This window comes from Dicentrarchus labrax, unplaced genomic scaffold (genome assembly GCF_905237075.1).
Source record: "Dicentrarchus labrax unplaced genomic scaffold, dlabrax2021, whole genome shotgun sequence".
Classification (NCBI taxonomy): Eukaryota; Metazoa; Chordata; class Actinopteri; family Moronidae; genus Dicentrarchus; species Dicentrarchus labrax.
In genome coordinates, this window is record NW_026136719.1 from 13815487 (window position 1) to 13831967 (window position 16481).

Sequence of the window (16481 nt, forward strand, 5' to 3'; positions counted from 1 at the left end):
ATGAATTTAACAAATTAATTTTGAATGCATTATTGGTTGTAAACAGCCTAAAGGGACCGCGATCATTTAAACAACCAAGCTCTTTAAATTAAATATAAAATAAAACGACTCAACGTACCTATTTAACAGCCAACAGTTCTGGACCCAATTTACACCTTTCTCAAAACAATGATACAATGTCACTTAATATAGAGTAGTAGATTGGCCAATTGTTGTAAAACAACCAAAAAAAATAAATAAAGATATAGATATGTGAAGGATTTACACTAAAATGTCCTCCTTCCCACTGTGAAAAGTGTAATATAAAAACATTATACTTTCTATTTTATATTCAGATATTCAATGTAGAATCTCATTTGTTGAGAATACAAAATTACAGTTAACTCGAAACAATCCATCTGAACACACCTGTGTTAATGAATAAATCCTTGCTGTTTCTGTATACTCACATCAACAATAGCCTCAGTGATGTATTTTGACAAATCAGAGCAGTTAGCAAGTGGAGCACCGAGGGGGAAAAGAAACAGAACAATGTTGTCATCACTAACATTACCGATGGCTGCAGGTGAGGAAGGGCAAGTGGGAAGTTGGGAGAAGTCCCAAAGCGAATCCATAGCATCTGTTAAAAAGGCTTGCCAAATCAGGACTGCAACCAAATCAAACTGCTGCTGAAACTTTTGCACACTTATTAAAAGAACCCAAAGTGGTTTTACACTTTTGAGTTATACCTGTTTGGTAATGTGTTCTGTCCGTCAGCTTATATTTTTGACAAAACAACAGGCAAAAGGATAAAAGGGGGAGCGCGTACAGTTTGTTTTTTAAGGAGTGAGCTGCAGAGAAACACATACTATATGTAAGCCTGGAGTGACAACACTGACAGAAGTGCTAATGTACTAAAGAAGATACACATGTCACATCAGGTTCTTGATGTAGAGAGAAGCCTGCTTTCATTTACACAGCTTTATTTTAAGCATTAGGTCTGAAACATCCACCCACATTTATGATTTATTATACTCCTAACATGATCACAAATTCATGGATCAGCAGGAGCAAAGACATACACACATACATAATACATTATTTACTCACAGGTTTATTTATGAGTTGAGCAAATAGCGATGCAATCACTGAGAAAAAGTGTGGATAAAGTCTTCACTCATATGTTTTACCCAGTAAAGCTTGCTAATACACAGTACCTCTCTGTCCTTGCAGCTGCCTCGAGCGCAGATGTCAGAGGATAGATCTTTCCCTTTCAGAACGAGCTGATCAGAGATTTAAATGTATGTAATTACAGAAGGCAAGATAATTAAGGACAAATGCTAATCTTTGGGGATTTTACAGTGAAATGTTCTGGCTTTAGCTCAAATGTTTCCTAATCAAAAGGAAGTGAGGCATAAGAAATATTGTTCGACTTACAAATGCAATCACACATTAGTTGTTTTGTTTAGTTTCTTTGATGCACAGATTTGTTTGGCTCCTCTGGATAGCTATCTCCATGAGCCACAAAACATGATTGAAGCGTAGCATTGTAATTAGGTGAAATTGCTGACTAGAGTTTCAGAGAATGCTCATATAGGCCAGCTCAATGTTGATGAATGAGATGGCAAGACAACGCCTGTTTGACACATGCAATCAGCCACATAGACACAGCTCCCTTCACAGAATTCAGAGTTCTCAGAAAGATTAATGTTACTTTAAGATTACTATGTATGTTTAACCAACCAGATGTTCTGATTTGCTAAATAACACAGTCAGGAAGATATAGGTCATTGGGAGGAAGTGGATGGACCTGGAGGTACGATCATGCAGAGATTAAAGAAGAGCTAACATCATATGGTATGCTTTATTCCACAGTTGCCTATGTGGCCTCAGTTCCCTTTGGCTTCATATCCCTTGATGTTAAAGAAGCATGTACTCTTGCTTGTTTGAGGTTTCATACAGAGGCATACGCGGCAATCATGTCAAAGGATGGCACATTTCTTATCCATCCTCTCTAATAGTGGTTCATTAAAATTGGCAGTAGAGCCTACAGTTTGTTAGACAGCCATGTGATGTTAAAGCTCAACAATTGAGGCAGATGCCCCGGTGACATGCAACAGACTTGAGTTGCCTCAGATGCATTAAATGGTACTGCTATTGAGGTTTTCTGTGCCTGTGCTCTTCCTAGTATGCTCTTTTGCCTTCTTGATTCTGAATGAACAAGAAGAGGGAACCATTTCTCACATCAAATACAAAGATTCTTCTTTCTCACGATACCAACAAGAAGAAACACACAAGTAGACCATTTATTAATGCTGTTGTTAAGGTTTTGGTCATATTCGTCCTTTTAAAAAAACTCCCATTATAATAATATTTCAAAAGTTGAGCCAAGTCAAAGTTCCCCATTGGGCCATAAAGTATATATCTATCTTTCTATCTATATCTATCTAACTAGTATTTGTGTCTGCCGTAGTTAAGATAATGTGCAGAGTTGATACAAATCCTGATAAACTCATCTTGGGTTTACCTTTTTCAACTGTTTCCATGCAATTACACCAAAACCTTGAAAACCTCCTTGCTCCTTTTGAAGGACTGAAACATCCCTGACTACAACAATGGCTTCAACCCAAACCTTTATCAAATAACCTAAATAGAGGCACTTCATCGGTGGAGCCTGGGGGCCTTTATGCACAATAGCAGGAATTAGCAGCAACCAGGGACTGTGTAGGTTAAAAACTGCCATATCACCCCAGGCACTCCATGTTTTTCTGTATTTAAAAAGAAAAAAAGCCCTTATAAGTATCTGTGTGTAATCACAATATACTAATACATTTAGTTGGTAAAAGCTAATTAAGTAAATTGTCCTAAGTAAGACTGCCCTGTCGATTGCAATCAAATAGCAATCGAACAATTGTTCGTTAATGACTTCAAAAACTATATTAAATAATCTTTGGTTTAGTTAGCATATACTGTGTACTGTGCACTGTGAATATAACACCTCTCTGAAATCTTAGGTTTATATCCATGAAACATAATCTGATGGTCTGTTGGGTTAGTGCACTAGCTAAATTCATTCAGAATTTATAAGATAAATAGTTGATAAGTTCCAAGAACGATAATAAGGCAGAGCATGAGTTTTCTTCTTTTCATATGGCTGTACAAGCGAATGCTAGTAGAAATAAGGGAACATATTAAGTTCAGAAAATACTTGATGCAGACTTCTCTGAAATGTTCTGCCAAAGAAAAATGTAATGCATTATTATGTATTGCAAAGTAGCAGGGGTTGGGAGGACTCAATGGCATGCTGGCATATTTACCAAACTCAAGCCATAATGCTGAAATATTTTTCTATTTCTGTTACAGAAAGAAAGAAAGCTGAGAGAACAAATAACTAAAACAAACTGGAGAAATTGAAAATATTTTTTCAAGGACTCAACTCAACTCAAAGCAAACCCACTTTTAAATCTTCAAGTAGATAATGGACAGTTGTACACATTGACATACAACCCCTGTTTGCTCAAGAACTGTTCTGCTTGGTCATCTGCTAAATAGCTGCCAGCAGGTAGGCCTGTATATTGTGTTGTTGTGCTACAAGGTGTGAGACCTCAATAGTCACAGAGTGCCGAGTTGAACTCCGATTGGTCTCAGTCACTTTGCAACTTATGATAAGGCTTCAAAGGAAAAGCTGAGGATAAGGCTTCAAAGCTGAATTTAAGGAGGTCCTAAGGCTTCAACTTCAACATGGTAGATTGAATTAAAGCTAGGGCAGGTAATGTATTTTTTTAGATTGGTTGAAACATGGTTTAAACTCTTTAAATCCCAACACCAATCAATAAATCATATTCTCTGGGGGAAAAAATCCAGTCACAGGCCTGCAATAAGCCCAGCCAATCATTTAATTTGGTCCGGTTGACCTGCCTGTCTACCTGTCTACCTCCATGCACTCTGCCCTTGCACTCATTGCGTATGACTGTAGTTTTTCACAAGCTGAACTAGTACAGAACTAGTCACACAAGAATGACAGAGAAAAACCAGCCAAAATGTAGAGTTCCATCTTTACCTACACTGCTAAACTAAACCAGAAAGGAAACAGAGCAGTAAAAAAGGCTACAAGCAAAAAGTTTGGATAAAATTAACATTGGTGTGGCTTTTCAATGATTGCAAGAACTGAGGGACAGGTAATGATCTGGTTTGTTTTGTTATGAGGGAATTTGTTATTTTCCTGAACTCTGTAGTATGTACTATTTATTATCAATGTACTATGAATGAGACATGAGTTATTTGGATACGGTTAGCGATGACAACGATGTGCGTGTTCATGTGTGTTGGAGGAGTGGCTTTAGAGGGCGGCCTGAAGGAAGGTGGTGGGATTTTTTGGGTTCAGAAATATGTTAGGAAATACCATCAAATTCCCCTAAAATAAATGTCATAATGACTTTGGTACAGTTTTAACAGAGGGCTAGACATCTTTTATGGGCTGTGCCATTATGAGCTTTTCCAATAGTCACAAGCCTCTGCACCATAAAATCTATTCTACTTTCATAAATCTCCATTAAATCATCATGTTTCGATTGCATTCTGAGCAGCATGCTGACAAAGGACTGACTGGGGACCGATACAGGCAAGTGATCTGCCTACACTGAGCTGATGCTGAGTTGCCACCACACACATCTCTTGCTAGGTAGGTAATACGTTTCCTGGTCAAATGTAATTTTTTATCATATCACGTGTTTCCCATTTTTATTAAACAATTCTTTAGATTACAATGAGGAACAACAGACTAAGGATTTCAATCATAAGCTAGCACATAATTGCTGCTGGGTTTAATAAGTTACTCAACACTGCACTTTTACATCCAGACTGCGGAGGTCAGACATCTCTGCCTCCACTGTAAGTTTGAAGGGGCCAGTTTACTCCACCAGTGCAACACTTGCAACTCTATGAATACCTTCTAGCAGAAACTAAAAATGTGGGCTGTTATCCTCACATCCCCACGACAATATTGTCCCTCCCCCTCTCTAAGATGGCTGACTTTTCACTCTACATTTGAGTGTGGCAGTCCAGAACGACACGGTCGGACAACACACTGTGCAAACTAACCCTTAATGTGTTCAGTTCCACTCTGGCACTGCATTCATGGCAACACCGCTTAAGAGAGCAACACGTAAATCAACCGACTGATTTGTCTACAGATAAAAAACTTAAATAAATCTCATGAAGCAACATAATTTTAAAAAAAATAGACAAGGTGAAGTTCCAGTCCAAAACAGCACTATGGATCAAGGCAAGAGCCGACTAAAAATGGTCATCATCAATAGATACGGTAGTATGACTATATTATAATGTTTTGCTTGGGAGATTTAAAATGCGTAAGAGACTTTTTTTCAATTTAATCTGCATAACTATAAACATATGTTGCAGGGAAATGTGAAAACTCCAGAATATTTCAGGGCAGCTGTGGGAAAAGAGTGGGTTCAATGCCCATAGAGGGTCTGATGCCAGACAGTGTGATTAACTCCCAAAAGGATTCATTAGTCTACCTGGCCAAAGGGCAAACTGCATATGGGCCATGCCATCTGGTACATCCCTTGACCACTCTTGCCAACATTTATAAAGTGAGGACATTCTTGCCAGAGCTTCATGCCAAAAAAACCCAACAGATCATGAAGTCAAGAGAGAAAAATGTATGATTCACCCATGCTGAAAATTCATAAAAAGGTGTAGTGATGCAGTAAATGTAATTAATTTCTGCAGAGTGGAGCAGCATCCATTGTAGTCTGAGCTGCTGAGTTTTATTCCAAGTGTTTTCCCCTGAAAATAGTTTACTAAAAAGAGCCTAAAAGAGCCAAGTGTATTGTATACAGTAGGTACTGTGAAAGTAACCTACATTTTGATTGAAATCAGGATTTGTTTTTATCTGGTTCCACAATATCTTAGGCTGGCACCCGTTAGTGGGGTTTTCACACCACAGCAGAGCCAAGCTCAATAACAGGGAAGCACCATCTTGAATGAATCACATTTATTATCATTGATCTACCACCAGAGTCCAGCTCCAGTCTCATTCAGAACTGCCTCTGGAATATTGCCTTCTCTCTCTGCTCTTATAGTCTGGCTGCCACAGAGCACCAATGTGCTCAGATTGCCTTCAAATGAGGGCACAGGCCTGCAAAAGCAGGTCCACACTCTTGACATTTCAATTCAACAATTGAGTTTACAGAGCCAGGTCTCCTACGATATCTATAATCTAGTTAATCTGTAACTCAGTTCCCAGTTTTTAGCATTGATTTGGTTAAAAATACATCACTTGCTTTACTACACAGATTTGCATACCAAGAGGTATACTGCTTTTGGGCTTTTATAATAGTGCTCGATAAGTCTAGCACCATTATAAAAGAGATGAGATACATAGACGATGAATGAGAAGTACATTTGTCAAACATTAGAAGTTTTGTGATACCCTTTATACCATGAATCATGGTAACAATACCTTACATATCTCTGGGTGACTTAGGCCAGTGTGGCCAATGGGGTAAATCAATGAGCAGAACTTCTCTATGGAAATAGTGGATTTTTATAAAACTCTTAACCATTGTGGTAATTTTTCAGGTATTTAATAGCCAAGAATAGCCATTTATGTTTGATTATTTTAAGTTGAAGACCAGAACTGGACTTATCTGGCCAGGGAAGGAGGGGCAAAGTCAAGAATTCCTCTATGACAGTCAATGACAGTGCTGGTCTTTTTACTTTCTCTCTCTACTTGCTTTGGACAAGATGGCCCAGCCAAGTTCAGCCCGCTGGACAGTAAAAGCTAAAAGGCTGGCTGAGCCTCAGCTCCCTGTGAAAGGTTGACACCTCTATCTCTGAGATCTATTGACTCAGGTACAGCTTGGCCCCCTCACACATCTGGGCCATGACTGTCCTTTCTTTGTTTGGGCTGCAGCACATTTAAAGGGCCCTTGATTTAGCTGACACAACCTAGATTAGAGGGCAAAAGGGAAGTCAATCACACTAACAGAATTAAAGGTTGATGAATGACGGAAGACTGAATACCCTGTAATGTTATATGAAAGAGAAAGAATAGCTTTGAGGAAAATATGGTAAAATAAGCAGATACTGTGCTTAATACTCTAGATGATATGTTCTGTTTAAAGGTTAACTTTTAAAATCAGCATAATGAAGGATTTCTGCCATCAAAGGCATTCTGGGTATATTGGGACATCATCTTCCCCTAAACACATCTAAGTTGTATTTATAATGCAAAGCAAAAGAAGGCTACCAACTGTCAGATGATCCTCCAGGTAATTTTTACTTTCTGTGATGAACTACATCATCTCTTGCAATCCACTTTAGTCAAACAATGCAGCTCAGAAATAAAGGATACTTACCATTAGAATCTGACTTCTCACCTCACAAAAATGACATTGAATTGAATTGATTTTTTTCAATAATTTTCAAAGCAAACATGCCAAATATCTGCCAGCTTCTCAAATTTCAAATTATGCTGCTTTTCTTTGTCATGTATGATTGTAAACTGAGTATATTTGGTTTGTGCACTGTTGGTTAAAACATAGCATGATAAAAACAAGCAATTTAACAATTCTCCTTTGAGCTCTGGAAAATTGTAATTGTTTTGTGATTTTTTTATTTCTGACATTTTATGATTAAAATTATTAAATAATTGCTAGATTACTCGATAATTAAAGTAATCGGTAGTTACATCCTTAGTATTCCTCACTGTAATCTTGACATAAGTAGGAAGGATTCTAGAAAACATTGGTTGTATTGTCAATTAATCCACAATTAATACTTATGTTTCACTCAGTCAAAACCTTGAAGAGGTTGCCCCCTATAGCCTATTAGACGCTGAAAAATGATTAATGATAATGAATTCTTATGATGAAATAACACATGAAATAATGAACGCTTAAGAACTGTTTCAAGCAAATTTGCACATGGTTTTCTAAGGTGTTATTACTTGTCAACAGAAATCCACGAAGTGGAAGTAAACCCAATTACTGTGTTAAATCACATCTGTCTGCATGTTGAAGTGGGAAAATGCATCAAGCTCGATTGATCTTACTGCTGCTCTGCCATCTGGATCTCCTCTCCATCACCCAAATCACCCACTTTCAACTATTTCCACTGGGGCTTGAGACCCAAATTGAATATGTCCAAAGAAGATGACACAGATAATTCCCACAATCGCCCCAACCATATGTTACCACACTTGGAGACTACTAAAAGATTTTCTAACTTTCAAATAAGCCGGAGTTGGAAAATTGAGTGACAGTAATGGATAGATAAATATATGGTTCACAGTGTGGCGCAAAGCAGTGAGGTAAGATTTCTGCCCTGACATTTATTCAAGTTCATAATTTTATAGTCGATCTGAACTCCGTCCCCCATCTCCGTCTAATTAACAGGTTGTGTGTTTGAAACATGATAGCAGTATAGGTGTATATAAACACACTTTGTATGTATAAAAGACAATTTCCAGACTGTTTTGTTTACAATTATCAATTCTGGCTTCCATCAGTGAAAACAGACCACCTGGCAGGTAGATATTAAGATTGAAACTTTTAAGTGTTCATATAATCATATTCACAGTATCCTCAGTATGTCTTTAATCAAAGTAGTATTGTTACTGTGTATTGTTACAGAGGATAGGTGTTTTGTTTGGGTTGAAATTCCAAAGGGAAAAAATAGTTGTTTTTCCTCTAAACATCTTTTGCTGAATTTCCCCAAAGATGATAAGTGCTGGAGGCATTCCATTTTGCACAATGACAGAATTGCACCAGCCAGGTCCTGTACTGAAAAACCAGTTGGGATAAATGAGAAGCTATTACCAAGCTAGAAATATGAAAAGGCAATATCTCAAATTGTAGATATAAACCTCAGACCACAATTCAAAGAAAGAGAAAAGATGATTATAAATCATGAGAATACTGTGCTATTGAAATGCATAATAAGTAGAAAATGTTTCTAACATAATACATAACTGTGTGCGAGTGGACATTAACATTGCAGGGAATTCAGCAGAAGTGGGAACACTTAAATATACAAGTCATACAGTAGGTAAGGCAAGTCTGCTGCATTAACTTTAACTAAAAAAAAGATTAAATTGTTAAACCAATTGCGAGCATTCATGTCATCTAACAATGCAACACATGACTGCAGCATTGGTCTTTTGAGGGTTATAAATACTGCATTGACATACAACATGACAATATTTCAAGCATTTCCGTACGTTTCGAAAAAGTCTCTTTCTCTGTCGCAATTATGACTTGGATGTTAACATGAATGCTATTTATAAGTCAGAAACTGCAATACAAAAAGCATCCCCAATACACAGTATTTATCAAAAAGTCCCTTTGAGCCATATGTCTCAATCACATTCCAAGCAGTGAATATAAGGTTTTCCATTGATTGCGGTCCAGGCAACTTCAAATGAATCCAGTGATCCAAAGAGAGAAGAATCCCTCTGATTTACAGGTTGGAACACCCAAGTTGAGCTTTTTATAAACCACAATTTTTCTCCCATCTGACACCTTAATTCTGCACCTTCACTAATTTTTAACTCCATCTCATATGCATTAATGCTTTATTGAGCATTTCTGCAGTTCCTTCACTATACACCTAGTATCTGGAACCATTATGCGTGCCACCAAGTTGGAGACTCTTGTGGTAAATGTCAAAGGTAAACCATCGTACAATTCAAGCACTTCAGTGGAGCTTACGGCCGTTAGCTCCAGTCATGCATGCAGTCTATTAAAGTAGACCTACAATATACTGTATAGCTTCATGCCTCTGTCATGGGTAATGCCTTGACCAATTTCCCAAACAGAACTTACACCAGAGTCTGGGGTGAACCCTGTATGTGGAAATAATATTAATATACAATATAATTATAGCATATGAATTTCCAAATGACACCCATGGGAAGAGGTGTTACACAGCCTCATAAGGTGTTTCTGAATTACAGGAACCCCAGGCTGGCTTTTTATGCTGTTGAAAAAGTAGAGCTATAAATATAATGGATCATGTGTACCACCGTCATATCAAACTGTTAAATTCAGGGGTTAAAAAGAATTTACATTTTGTGAATACTTAACTAGCTTGACTGAATATCTTATGCAGGCGTTTGATTCATAAGCGTTTCACTGTACTAATCATTTTGTTATAACCTATTTCTGAAGTGTATAATGATTAACATGCTTTCCTTCAATTAAAGCTTAATTTCAGCATGAGGTAAATGGGGTATTCGAATCATACATTGAATAAACGCACAAAACAAATCCGAATCATGTGTGAAATAAAATTAAATAATGCCATCTTTTGAAATTGTTGACCCTGTTCCCACTTCTACATCCGTTATTGAACGAATAAACTGATTAAACATAATTTATAATGCAATGGTTGTCTGGAGGACATAAATTAGATGAGACTTAACATACAAGGCTGTTAGTACCAAACCCATTCTTTTATAAATGAAGAGACTTGCGCCTACAAGTTCATTTCTCAAGAAGAAAAATGAAATCTACTGTCCCCATCTCCTATGAAGAGACCTACATTTTATTTAACAATATTAGCATATATGCATGGTCAAAGTTGAGTCAAATGTCTGTTCAGTATAAACCCTTGTAATAAAAATGTGGTGAATCATTGGGGATAATCTAAGGAGGATTGGTAAAAGTGGCCAAATGATGAAAACAATTTGTCATAACTTATTAATGTAAGAAATACCTTTAATTGTGCTACAGCTTTCACGACATTCACCCAGGAGACAGAGGTTCATGTCCTATGTGAAACCAAGAATAAATATTGACTTACTTTAAGTTTTTAGCAACCAAACTGTAACATAACATAGTTATTTTAACCAAGACCACAATCTCTTACTAAACCCAGCCAATAATTTGTGTTGCCTAAACCTAACAAAGTATTTTGGTGACTAAACCCAACCAAACTGTCACAGTTTCACAACATTAACCACATGTTACAAAGGAACAGTATTACAAATGTAATCAATTACATAGTTTTGCTAGCATTAAGCTACTAAAGTCATCTCCAAATAATTTCCTATTTTTGCTACTATCATGATACAACATACATAAGTGTAGAATCAACACACTTATTCCAGAAAAAAAAGGGAAAACATTCAATTAAGTATCTGCTTTATGTTGCCTATAAAGTTACATTTTTTAAATGATAGTGAAGCATAAACTGCTTTACGTTCAGTCAATACCATCACATCATGTTAGCAAGCCCTGCTGTCTTGTGGTCCCGGACACCATGAAAGCCTGCATCACAAGCTGTGATCACAACTGCTCACGGTACCTATGGTACAGTTATCCCAACCGTATGGAAATTAGGCGACAGTCCAGCAGCTGAAAACACCCGCGAGGAGGGAACCAATGCCCCAAGATTCACAATTTCTGTCATGCTAATTGTGCACATATGTTCTTGAGCAACAAATTCTTGATGGTGATTAATCATTGACATTCCTAGTTCAAAGTTCAAAATATAGCTTACTATTGACTTCAAGGTGTTAAAAACTATTGTAGTAGTGTACTTTGTCTTATATTAGAAGGTAGCAGAGAAGAGGAGGGGACATACGGTGAGGTTAAAGCCTTGCAGTCATGCACTGGATTCATCATGCTAACTGGTGCATGACTCAGTCCTAAACACAACAGCTGGTGGTCTGAAGAGCCCGAGGTAGAGCCCCAGGGTGTGAGATGACCAGCCCACTCATTTACCGGCAGCTTACACAGGGGACAGGAAACAGCGGGGTTCTGGGAGCAGGAGAAGAGGCTGGCTTCTTTTCAGATTCTAGCCCCCTCCAGGAGCCAAAGAACAAGGACGTGCCAGGAAGCATCACAATACCAGATGTTTGAAGAAAATGTGATGTCATGTAGCAATTCAAGGGTCCAAAAGATGTAAACACTGGACATAAGCTTGTCAACCTATCAATCTCAATAAGGTTTTCCAAAATGCTTAAACATTAGTTCCAACAGGCCTTGAATTAATGAAAGTGAAACCATGAAGGTTGGAAATATTCTTTCTCAAGCCTCATCAACATTCTCACAACGAAAAGACTTCAACCCGGTCCTTTCATGACATTAAGGTTATATGAGCTTGTCACATTTGTCACGATGGCAAGGCTCCCTGGAGATGCACTATGTGGCCCCATTCAAGTCAGTGGTGTGAGCCTAGTGAGCCTAGATATCTTTTCGTGCAAGACTGCTCTTCGCTCTCATCAGCTATAAGGAAAGGTGATTTAAATGATCTGTTGGTTCACCCCCGCTGTACTTCTTTAGTTCCAGATGAATTCTGATGTCATTCTGTAGCACTTTGCAAGTCGTACGCCCAACATGCTTCATTACAAGCCAATTTTATCAGAAAATACAATATACCGTGCCATCATACATGCAAAATACATCCAGTTATACAAAGCTTCAGTATTGAAAGCCACTGTAATAAAATAGTGCATGCATTTTTCAAGCAACATGATTTTTTAGCAGCAGCTAAAGAAGCCTTTTAATAGTTTTTAATATCTCAACTTCAAAATCTCTTTTGCCTTTCTCTCTATTGTGTTGTCAAAGTTTTGCACATTTTAGCATTTTTGCAGAAATCAATCATCATAAAATCCATTAACATCAGTATAACTTTGGCTCTCACAGATCACTGAATAAAAGGAATTCAGTCTCTAAACCAGAATAAAAAGGAAATGAGGCAACACAGGGTAAAGGAACATAGGGCAGACCCCTGACACATGTGGGAGTGTCATTATATTCCCCACAGCATTTTACTGCAAAGCCTATTATTTAATGTTATAATTAAAGCCCGGAAAAGTGACCCGGGGTTAAGATCAGCCCTCTACATTTTTTCATTAACATAAAAATAATAAAGATCTCCAATTAGTCTCTCCACCTCAAAGCTGCAAACGAGATCACACTAAAGTGGGTCATGAACTCGTGTAATCGGTGTAAATTTCATAATTTATAACTAGAGCAACATGCATTCTTAGCATGTCTTGTACTGGCTGCTCTCTGAAAACACAGTTTACAACAAATATACTTCTAGGAGTGTTGCAAGGTTGCTACTGTAGGTTTTATTTTCTTGTAAGAGACCAAAGAGAGATGAGATGTAGTCATGCAGTTGGAACTCTTGTTAAGTTGGTGAATACTAGTTTGCTGATTGCACAATTTGGGTTAATGCTGTACTATGCTTACACTGAATATTAGGGTGACATGTTTTTCCTGTTGTCCTCCTTGAAAATGTTATGGTGATCAAGTGCATGGTATGACTAATTTATTAGAAATGGGAGAAGTAGGAGCAACACACAACTTTACACAGGCAGCTTAACGGGAGCACAAAGGCCTTCTTTTCTTTATCACTGAATCTGCTGAACTGAACCTTCACTGAACCTCCACTATTGTAGGGAAAAAGATAGCATAAAAGCACCCACACAGCATCAGAACCAAAGGTGTCACTGAGTATGTTGCATGCACACTGTATTCTAATTAAGATCTTTATTCCAGTTCTAAAAATAGTCTCATTAGGCCATATACTGTGCAGGAGTTTTCCAAATAAGTATCCCATTACACATTTACACACAATCCTTTTCAACAAATGCATTCAAATCTAGAGCCTCATCACATATTTAACTAAAGTTCTATGAATCCTGGATGACCACAAGAGATTGTATGTACCAGATTTCTACTGTCTCTAGCAGTCAAGAAGAATGAAACACAAGTCTCCACGCAGCCATAAGTTGATTTCACTTTCTAGGTGGGGTGCTGCCCATATTTGAGAGAAAGTGACATTGCTTTTGCACTTCGGGTGGTGGAGTTTAAGGCAGTGTCAAAGAATTTTATTTGGTCTAGCAGACAGAATTAATTGATTTTGTCTGGAAAAAGGAGAAGAACTAGAATGAAGACTAAAGACTGGGATGAGAATCAGTTGAGAGAATAGTAAAGTTACTAATTTATACTTTTAAAAAGGTTTATATAGTGTTGAAGGATAAGTCTGATGACATACTACAGTATTTCTTTAACAACAAATCACATGAAGAGACCCCAAACTATACAGAACCAGTGCCACTAACAAGTGTTATCTATATAACCATACTGTATATAGTTTATTCCTCTGTGCCACAGAGCTTTATTTTTGTCCAAAATCTTCAATATGCTGTAATTTAATTAAGTCAATTCCATGTATATGGTCCAGATTACGTAAATACTCAAAAGGGCAACCAATCCACAACCAAAAATATTCTCAAACAAATACAGTATTTACTTCTGCTTACAGTCTGAAATGACTTAATATTTTTCAAATCAAAGTATATATTTCTTACCTGTTTTTAATTATTCACATTTTCAATAGGAAAGAAGGGCTGAGAGTCACAGATATGCTGGGTCAAAAAGGTACTGTGAGACATACTAATTGGTAATTTGGTCTTTGCATGAGATTTGTTAACAACAACAAAATTATAGAATATCACAAAGCCACGTTTTCCTACTCTTTGAAGACAACCATACATGACCTAACATGTAAATTGACCTTGTTTTTCAAACCTTGCTTTTTTATTAAAACTGGTAAAAAAAATTAAAAAAACAGTTAAAAGTGTTACAGTATCAAAGTATTCAATTTCCTGCTTCAACAATTCAGTGACAAAAGTATGACTATATTTAGAGTCCTGAATGATGTTCACAGGCCTTAAAGTTGGCCATTGATGTACTGTGGTGGCTTTGTTTGTACTAAAAAATGTCTGCATGTTGGAGCATCTGAAGTATTGATTTTGATACATCAAAAACACCCTGCGGTTTCGCTTCAGTGAAACCACCATGGAGGTCTGTCAGGGATAGAAACTGTCTGTTTCTTCAACACAACAACAGTGTCATTGTCAAGTCTGTAACGCCAATGCCACCATCGCTGTCTGCATTTGTTGACAGCATCTGATGTTTCCATGACAATTTTGGCACACCATGTTTATCTGTGCTTAATGCTTGTTTATTTCCAAGTCTCTGAGGGGTGGCTTATTTAGCAAATCACCTCAGCCATGTGTACTTGTCTGTGTCTGAAAAACAAAAATAAAAAGTCCCCAGTGTGAAATGTATTTGCATCCTTGACACCTCGATATGACATGGGTTTTCCCAAAGCACTGTGTGGCTCACATCTTATCATTGGTGTCAAGCCTGGGACTTCTATTCAGAGACTACCCTCCAGAGGCAAAAAGGCTCTGTGGGCAAAAAGAAAGACCATAACAATAAACACAACAGAACGGCTTGGTTCTCTAACATACATACATAATAAATAATGGTAGGAAAACCACAAACACCCTCTTGGCTAGAGGGTGAAAATAGATGAAGTGATTAGTGTTGTCTGTGTAGTAAACAGTATGTTTTATATGGCTTTAGGTCAATCCTAAGGGTCTCCTCTACATAGACAACCACCCTGTAATTGTTCATATTCCCACATGTCAACAATGATGTGACAATGTGACCCCTGCCACACTCAATAGCATTCCTGCACCACCCTCACCCACTGATAGAGAAATCCTAGGGGAAACACTTCCCGGTAGAGGAATACCACATGTGGTTTTTCCTTCTGTTACCTCCTGTGGCAATTTTTGTTTCATTAATGCATTAAACAGAGAAGCAAAGTTGAATGTGTATTCTCTTTTTGTAGAAACAAGTATAAAAGCCAGCATAGAGCAATAGAGATCACTAATCCCTCAAATTCAGATGAATAACATCTTTCCTGATTGCCTCCTTGTATCCCAGATCTCTTCTCACCTCACATAGTTACCACTCAGGTCATTATTTAAACACATGATTAGTCAAGGATGCTCTCCATGCCTATATGCTCTCTTTTACTGTGTAATTTATTTTTTATTTTTTTCTTGCTTATTTTATGTGATCTCTCTTCTAATCCCTAAAACTACAATCCATCCTTTAACTTTCTGCTGTTTGCATTTTCCAGTTCCTCTCGAGGCTTGTGAGAGTAGAGATCCTTAATCCCTCCCTCCATTACTGATTTAGGCCAGCAGTTGATTGAAAACTGGGGGAAAAAAAGTGCTATAGCAGTCTCTTATGCTAGCTGGAGGCTTTTCACAGTACTCAGAAAACACCATACAGGAAGGCTTCCAGGAAGCTTGCAGACCATATGAATTTCAGGCATTAATGCCTGCATCCTTCGGGTCAGGACAACTGTCAGATACTCTCATTCATGAAATCTGACAAAAGGAGGAAAGCTACGGCTGGAGGATTCACAATCCAACTCATTTTAGTGTGGCATGCACACAATCTGTCTCGTCCAATAAAAACACAACACCTTTGTCATTTTCTACCACAATAGAGTTGCAAAGTAAAAGAAAGACCAGGAAGGTGAGGCTAAATTGTTACACACACACAAACACACACACACACACAGACACAAACACATAGAGCCTAATCTCCCTCACATCTCATTAACCGTTCTCTCTGAAGATGTATACAGGCTGG

The 16481-nt window shown here is 37.7% G+C and overlaps 1 protein-coding gene across 2 annotated transcripts in view; it reads right to left on the bottom strand.

Annotated features, from left to right (window-relative positions):
- The window catches only part of gpc6a (glypican 6a), a 130223-nt gene that overhangs the window by 107580 nt on the left and 6162 nt on the right, over window positions 1-16481 (bottom strand). The gene's annotated exons all lie outside the window — the stretch shown is intronic.